This window comes from Saccopteryx bilineata, unplaced genomic scaffold, assembly GCF_036850765.1.
Source record: "Saccopteryx bilineata isolate mSacBil1 unplaced genomic scaffold, mSacBil1_pri_phased_curated manual_scaffold_129, whole genome shotgun sequence".
NCBI classification, from domain to species: domain Eukaryota; kingdom Metazoa; phylum Chordata; class Mammalia; order Chiroptera; family Emballonuridae; genus Saccopteryx; species Saccopteryx bilineata.
Window position 1 is genome coordinate 48,547 of NW_027095539.1, and position 7,921 is coordinate 56,467.

Below are 7,921 nucleotides of genomic sequence, written 5' to 3' on the forward strand. Positions count from 1 at the left end.
GACATATAAACTCTGGGGTCTAAGGAACCATGTCAGTTTCTGGCATTGGTGTTTCATAGTCTCAGTTGGTTCTGTGGACCAGTTTTTGGAGTTCAGTGCCAAGTTTCTTTTTGGTTTGGAAGTCAGTCCAGTGCTCAGCTTCAGTTGTCTAGAGTCCTTGGGGTTCTGATTCTGTCTAAGGTCTCTCTGTTCAGTAATGGTTGTTATGTTCACATTAGCAGGAAAGGAGATACTGATGGGGAAAGAGAGCAAAGCAAATTAGAGATTCTATTCTATAAAACAGAATATGTGGGCTCTGGCCACTTGGCTCAGTGGTAGAGCATTGGCTCTATGTATGAAAGTCCTGCATTTGATTCCCAGCCAGGGTACACAGGAGAAGTGCCCATCTGCTTCTCCACCCTTCCCTCTTTCCTTTCTCACTATCTCTTCCCCTACAACAGAAGAGGCTCCAATGGAGCAAAATTGGCCTGAGTGCTGAGGATGGATCCTGTTGCAATGGTGCAACACCCCAGATGAGCAGAGCATCGCCCCCTATTGGCCTTGTTATGTGTATCCTGGTCAGTGGCATATGGAAACTGTTTCTCTGCCTCCCCGTTTTCACATCAGAAACATACAAAAAATATATACAAAAAAATGGAATCTGTGTTTCAGGAGAAGCCTCAGGGTTTTAGTTAGTCTAATCTCACAAAAGGCTCCAGTATTCATAGGCTTGATGGTACATTAGAGGAATCCATTGTATCCTGAAAAGTCCATTGTCCCCTCAGCCATCTGTCTCAGGTTTGGGAGGAGTTTTCTTTTTAAAATATTTTATTTATTGATTTTTTTAGAGAGAGAGGAGTGAGAGAGAGAGACAGAGAGACAGAAAAGGGGGAGGAGCAGGAAGCATCAACTCCCATATGTGCCTTGACCAGCAAGCCTAAGGTTTCGAACCGGTGACCTCAGTGTTCCAGGTCGACGCTTTATCCCACTGTGCCACCACAGGTCAGGCCAGGAGTTTTCTTAAGGCACTGCCAGCCAGCTGAGAGGGGAAGAAAGGTAAAAAAGCTTCCATTGTAGGAGAGGCACTACATAAAAAAATGGGTGGGAAACACTGAGGTTCAGAATCCAGAGTGTTTATGGTCAAGAAATGTTACTTCTCCCAGCTGAAGAATAGAAACATGGTCCTAATAGAAATCTGGGCCTTTTGTTTGTCATTTTATTCTGCCCTCCTGCTGAGAGAAACACAGTGGCCACGATGTGGATTCATCACTCTATTTTGTACTGGTTTTCCAAATTTATCCTTTCATTTGAGACACACAGAGAGAAGCATTCAATCATTGCTCCACTTAGTTGTTCCATTTAGTTATGTGCTGATTGGTTGCACCCTTTAGGTGACGACAGTGGGGCTCACACCATTAACTTTAGTACTTTGGGAAAATGGCATCTGCACTGAACTACATGGGCAGTGCCCCATAGGGTTATTTTTAATGTAGTATTTTAATTATCATTCAATTGAAGATATTTATATTTCCAATTGTGATGCATTTGATGTGTTATTTAGAAAATGTTATTTATACCTTAAATTATAAGGAGTTCATACGTCTCTATCATTAATGTTTCTTAGGTTCATGGCCATGACAGCAAGACATACACTGTATGTTCTTTCAAACTATGAAGATTGTTTTCTGTTGCTTCGTGGTCTCTTTAAATATGTGTGAAGTGTGCTTCTTTGTCATCTTGTGCACATGCCAGTTTTAAAAGAGAACTTAAGTATGAGTACATTAGTGGGAGACATGAAAGACTGCAAGAAGCAGCTTTTTGACCCCACTTGTGTCCAATAAGTTTTGGGGTTTCCCAACAAAACGTAATCTGTGAGATGTGTCACATGTTCTCAAATTAGCTGCATGTTATCCATGTCACCTTTGTCAATATAAGATTCTGGCCTGACCTGTGGTGGTGTGGTGGATAGAGCATCGAATTGGAATGCTGGAGTTGCCAGTTTGAAACTTGAGGCTTGCTGGGTCAAGGCACTTATTAGAGGCAACTCCTCTGAGGTGATGTTTCCACTTCTTTATGTTTTCTCTCTCTCTCTCTTCTGTCTTTCTCTAAGATCAATGAATACATTTTTTTCAAAAAATATTATTCTGTTATTCAGTTTTTGAAGTGTTCTTTTTTGTTGTTTTTTATAAAAATGGAGAGTCAGAGAGAGGAATAGATAGGAACAGACAGCAGAAACAGAGAGAGATGAGAAACATCAATCATCAGTTTTTTGTTGTGATACCTTGGTTGTTCATTGATTGCTTTCTCATATGTGCCTTGATCATGGGACTTCAGCAGACTGAGCAACATCTTGCTCAAGCCAGCAACCTTTGTACCAAGCTGGTGAGCTTTGCTCAAACCAGATGAGCTTGTGCTCAAGCTTACAACTTTGGGTTCTCAAACCTGGGTCCTTTGCATCCCAGTCTGATGCTCTATCCACTGCACCACCATCTGGTCAGGTATTTTGCAGTTTTCTATACACCCAGTATAAGCTCATTGTCTTATATTCTTGGGAATGTGAATTTCCCTTGAGCATATATTATATGTTTAATATCTCTTGTCCATCTCATTATTTCACCTGATGATTAGCCCAGCTGCTAGAACTTTCAAAGTATGAGGATATTTTTAAATTTCATCTCCCACAGTGTCAATGAGTTGGCCTGACATGAATGGCTGGGGCACAAAGTCCTGGGGAGTCCTGCAGATGAGATCATGGACATGTGTCAGGCTAAGGGTAAGCATTATTACTGTTCCCTCCATCTGTTACTTGGTTTATTTTTTGGAAGCTTGGTGGAATGTGGTAGGGCTGCTAGTGATGTTTCTTTATTCTACATTTACACTGGTAATGAAATACATTTTGAAGCTTACTGCTTGGACTTAGGGAGTCATGAGATGTCCTTTATAGAGTCCTGCCTCTGTTTGCATTGTGAGTATCAGGTTCAGCTCCTGTATCTGTCATTTTGCAGGTGAGGTTTGTTGTTTGGCTCCTTGTCTGAAGTTTGGTTATAAGGTTGGGTACAGATCAGGAGTCTGTCTCCAGGGTTTGTTGTTGAATCTGTATTCTTCTGTGCACCTGGGGACCCCTTGCATGTAGCCTCGTATCTGAGTTCCAGTGTGGGGCCACAAGCAACTCCAGTTATAGGACATGATGTATGGACTCTGCTGTTCAAGGTGCCATGTCAGTTTCTGGCATTGTTGTGTCCTAGTCTCGGTTGGTTCTGTAGAGCAGTGTTTGGTGTTCGGTGCCGAGTCTTTTTGATTAGGTGGTTGGTCCATTGCTCAGTTTGAGTTGTCTATGGTCCATGGGGCCCTGATTTGTCTAAGGACTCTGGTGTCTGTTCAGTAATGATGTTGTATGGGGAAACAGAACAAAACTAATGGGAGATTCTATTCTAGAAAACTCAGGATACTGCTCCAGGGAGAAGTCTCAAGGTTCCATTTAGTCATATTTGATAGAATGCTCCAACATTTGTAGGCTTGATGGCACATTAGAGTACTCCATTGTGTTCTGGGATGTCCATCATTCCATCAGCCCTCTGCTTCAGGTTTTGGAGGAGTTTTTCCAAGGCACTGCTGGTCATGTTTTGGAAAAGTGATAGAAAAAATGGTTCCAGTGTAGGAGAGGTTCTATAAAAGGCAGAAATGGGCAGGAAACACCGTGAGGTGCAGAATTAGATTGTTGATGGTAAAAAAAAGTAGTCTTTACTAGGTGAAAAATAGAAATATGGTTCAAAGAGATATCTGCGTTTTTTAGTTTTTTCTTTGTTTTCTACCTTTCTGTTGAGAGAAACGCACTAAGCATATTGCAGATGTATCAGATTTTTGCATTAAATTTCTATATTTTTAAAATTAATTTGAAAGAGAGAAGGATAAAATTATTTCTTGGTCACTTCTCTTAGGTGCTGAGACCTGTGACAAAACCCAAAACCTTGGCACACAGCGGGGACACTCCATGCACTGAGCCATCTGTTCAGGGCACCAGTTTTTTAAAAATTATTCTCCTTCAGTAGATAAAATTATTCTAGAATCCTAATTACCATGTATGTTACAGGTTATTTAAAATTGTATTTTATAACTGTAAATAAAAGTACTTTCTGGTTTATCTGTTAATAAGGATGTCAAGTTCAGCTGTCATGAGAGGTGGAAACAGGTTATATAATTTCAAATCTTTAAAGTTTGTTGTCACTTGCTTTATAGTGCAATATGGTCCCTTTTAAATGTGTCCTCAGTCTGTGTCTTTGCTGTTAGGTCGTGTGCATTTTTGGAACAACACCTTGGTGGCAGTAAAGAGAAACAGGGATGGGTACAGTGCATTATCTGTCAGTGGTTGTATTGCAGGAATCAAGGCAAGACAAAAACGCTCTGAAAACCTGATGAAGGAAGTAGAATTTATTTAGCTGGTGGAGCAGCATGATCCCCAAAGAGGAAATCAAACATGTGCTCCACAAAGTTAGATTCCTTACATTTAATATACCTTTTACAGAATACAAGTATTCATGCAAGGGGCTCGTGATCCCTTTGTCTAGAGGTACATGTCACTCTCATGACTCCAGGATGAGAGGGTGAATTTAGGTGGAATCAGAGGATAACTGTTGGAATTTTTAATTAAGGTATGTAAACATGGTTTCTTAAAAGCTTTGGAGAAAAGAAAAAGGGGTTTTCAGATAAGTTCTATCTTCCTTGCTCTGTGTAGCAAGTGGTTCCAGGCACCTTTTCAGAGAACTATAGAAAGTAGTTAATCTAGAACTGTCTGACTCAGTTACCCATGCAGGCTCTCTTCCCTTGCATTCTTCTTATTTTTTTCTCCTCAGTGAGGAGAGGGCCTGCACCTCCTTCCTCAGTTGATCCACTTACCTGCTTATGTTAACTAAGTTTTCTCTCTACTGGTTTTCTTTTTTTGTGGTAATCTACTGGTTCTGAAAAAGGTATTTTCTATCTTTAAATGAGAGAGTTGGATGAAATCCATGGTTATGCCCTGGCCAGGAAGATTAGTTAGAGTGTCATTCTAATACACCAAAGTTATAGGCTGAATCCTTAGCCTGGGACATCTAAGAATTAATGAATACATGAGAACATTCGTACTGTCATAAATTTAAACTTTAGCAGTTCTAACAGATGTGAGTGCCATAATATAGTAGTCTGAATTTGCCATTTTCTAATCATATATCAGGCAGAGCCTTATTTTTACAAGGTTAGGTACTTGGTCTTGTCAAATAAGAAACATGAAAACTGAAAGTTTTTAAGGAGTTTATCTGAGCCAAAATGACTTCAAACATTTGGAATGAAGATCTCTAATCCTGCAGACTGATCATGTAGCAATTTTTGTTTTATTTATTATTAACATTTATTTTAGAGAGTGGAGATAGAGAGAGAAGAGAGAAGGGGGAAGAGCAAAAAGCATCAACTTCCATATATGCCTTGACCAGGCAAGCCCAGGGTTTTGAACCAGCAATCTCAGTAATCCAGGTCGATGCTTTATCCACTATGCCACCACAGGTCAAGCCTAGTCATTTTATTTTATTCATGTTAGAGAGTGGAGACAGAAAACTAAAAATTATTTTAGAGAGATGGAGAAAGGAACAGATAGTGACAAACAGGAAGGAAATGAGATAAGAAGAATTAATTCTTTGTTAGAGCACCTTAGTTGTTCATTGATTGCTCTCTCATATGTGCCTTGAGCAGGAGACTAAAGCACAAGTGACTCCTTGCTCAAGCCAGCAACATTGAACTTCAAGACAGTGACCATAAGATCATATCTATGATTCCATGCTCAATCATGCAACCCTGCACACAAGCTGGTGAAACTGTGCTCAAGCCAGCAACCTTGGCATTTTGAACCTGGGTCATCTCCATCCCATTCCAATGCTCTATGCACTGCACCACTGCTTGCTCAGGCACTATTTCCATTTTATAGATTAAAAAACAGGCAAAGAGGAGTGGAGAATCCTGCCTTAGGTCACAAAGCTGGTGAAGGCAGAGCTTAGATTGAAACCCACTATGGAATGATCTAGAGTCCATGTGGTGTACACCATAAGATTCTCATTCTGAAGAAACAATGAAAAGAGAGTGAGGAAGACAAGCTGCCCAGTCTGAGCCAGAGACACGGACATGCACATATTCCTTCCTGGTTTTCACCAGAGACTACAGAGGTCAGAGGAAACCAGGACAGGAGCCAAGAAAAGCCAAGGGGGGAGGGTGTTGAGCCTACAAGGAGAGAAGCCTCTACTTCCTGGGAGTGAAGGAAATCCCTTTTCCTGGTGAGTCTGCCTCAAATCCCTCTCCCTGGGAAGTAACCTATGTAAATTGACTCCAGATTTCCATGTTTTTAGGGGTTGAGTTTCTGTGCTTGACAGTGTGAGTTCTCTGTGGCTCTTTGGGAACTCTCTGCTTTCAGTGATGGGGAGGGGAAGAATGAGGTATGTGGGCATCATAGTTTTATGAAGATTTATTAGAACAAAATAATATTGCTGTTGACATTTCATATCACTTGAGGAACAATTTGTTGAGCTCATCTTTTGTCATGATAGTGAAGAAGTTTAGTTACTTCTATACTAATTAAAATCTGATAAGAATAAGGGGTTAGTAAACTTCCTATAAAGTCCTCTCAGAGCTGGGTTATGACCTGTGTAAGAATTATGATTGTGGAGATGCAATATAATGTTAATGATTCACTCACACTTTTTGTAAAATAAGGGCTTCTTACTTGAGTGTGTCCTCTGGAGTATGAGGAGAGTTGACTTCTGTGAAAAGTCTCACTCACACTCACTGCAATCATAGCACTTCTACACTGAGTGTGTTCTATGGTGTGTGAGGAGTTGTGACTTCTGTGAAAAACCTTGATTTACATTTCCTGCAAACAAAGTGCTTCTCCCCTAAGTGTATTTTCTGGTGTCTTAGGAGATCTGACTTTTGTGTAAAGCCTTGTTCACACTCCCTGAAAACATAGGGCTTCTCCCCTGAGTGTGTCCTCTGGTGTGTGAGGAGATTGTCCTTCCTTGAAAAGCCTCGCTCACACTCCCAGCAAACATACGGCTTCTCTCCTGAGTGTGTTCTCTGGTGTGAGAGGAGATTTGATTTCCGTGAAAAGCCTCATTCACATTCCCTGCAAACATAGGGCTTTTCCCCTGAGTGTGTTCTTTGGTGTGTAGAAAGATGTGACTTTTGTTAAAGCCTCGCAAACACTCCCTGCAGACATAGGGTTTCTCCCCTGAGTGTGTTCTTTGGTGTTTTAAGAGATCTGACTTTTGCATAAAGCCTCATTCACACTCCCTGCAAACATAAGGATTCTGCTCTGAGTGTGTCCTCTGGTGTTTGAAGAGAAGTTGACTTCTGTGAAAATCCTCGCTCACACTCCTTGCAAACATACGGTTTCTCCTCTGAGTGTGTTCTCTGCTGTGTGATAAGATGTGACTTCAGTGAAAAGACTTGTTCACACTCCTTGCAAACATTGGGCTTCTTCCCTGAGTGTGTCTTCTGGTGTCTGAGGAGGTCTGACTTTTTTGTAAAGCCTCGCTCACACACCCTGCAAACATAGTTCTTCTCCCCTGAGTGTATTCTCTGGTTTTTGAGGAGATGTGACCCATCATCAAAGCCTTGCAGACACTCTCCATACTTGATAGCTTCATTTGTTGACATTACTAATCTCATAGACAGTTTTTCTGTGTCCACTAAATTCAGTTTCTGGCCTCTGCTTGGTGCTTTCTGTATCATTCTCTCTTGCTCAGTAGAGCTTCCCATGTGTCTTTTTGGAGGCTTGAAAAAGGCCCTTGAAATCCTCCTTGGCCTGTTTCTTTTAATCAAATGTTTGGACTTTTCTTTGATCTTTTGACCTTCAGCTTTGTCATTCCTGTTGTGTGTATCAGTATGAGGCTGCTGCTGATTTTCATCCTCTGGGTAGGGATCC

General features: G+C 41.0%; 1 pseudogene; it reads right to left on the reverse strand.

Moving 5' to 3' along the window:
• Nucleotides 1-6,816: 6,816 nt before the first annotated feature.
• On the reverse strand, nt 6,817-7,728 carry LOC136318395 (histone-lysine N-methyltransferase PRDM9-like; annotated as a pseudogene).
• Between the last annotated feature and the right edge of the window lie 193 nt (nt 7,729-7,921).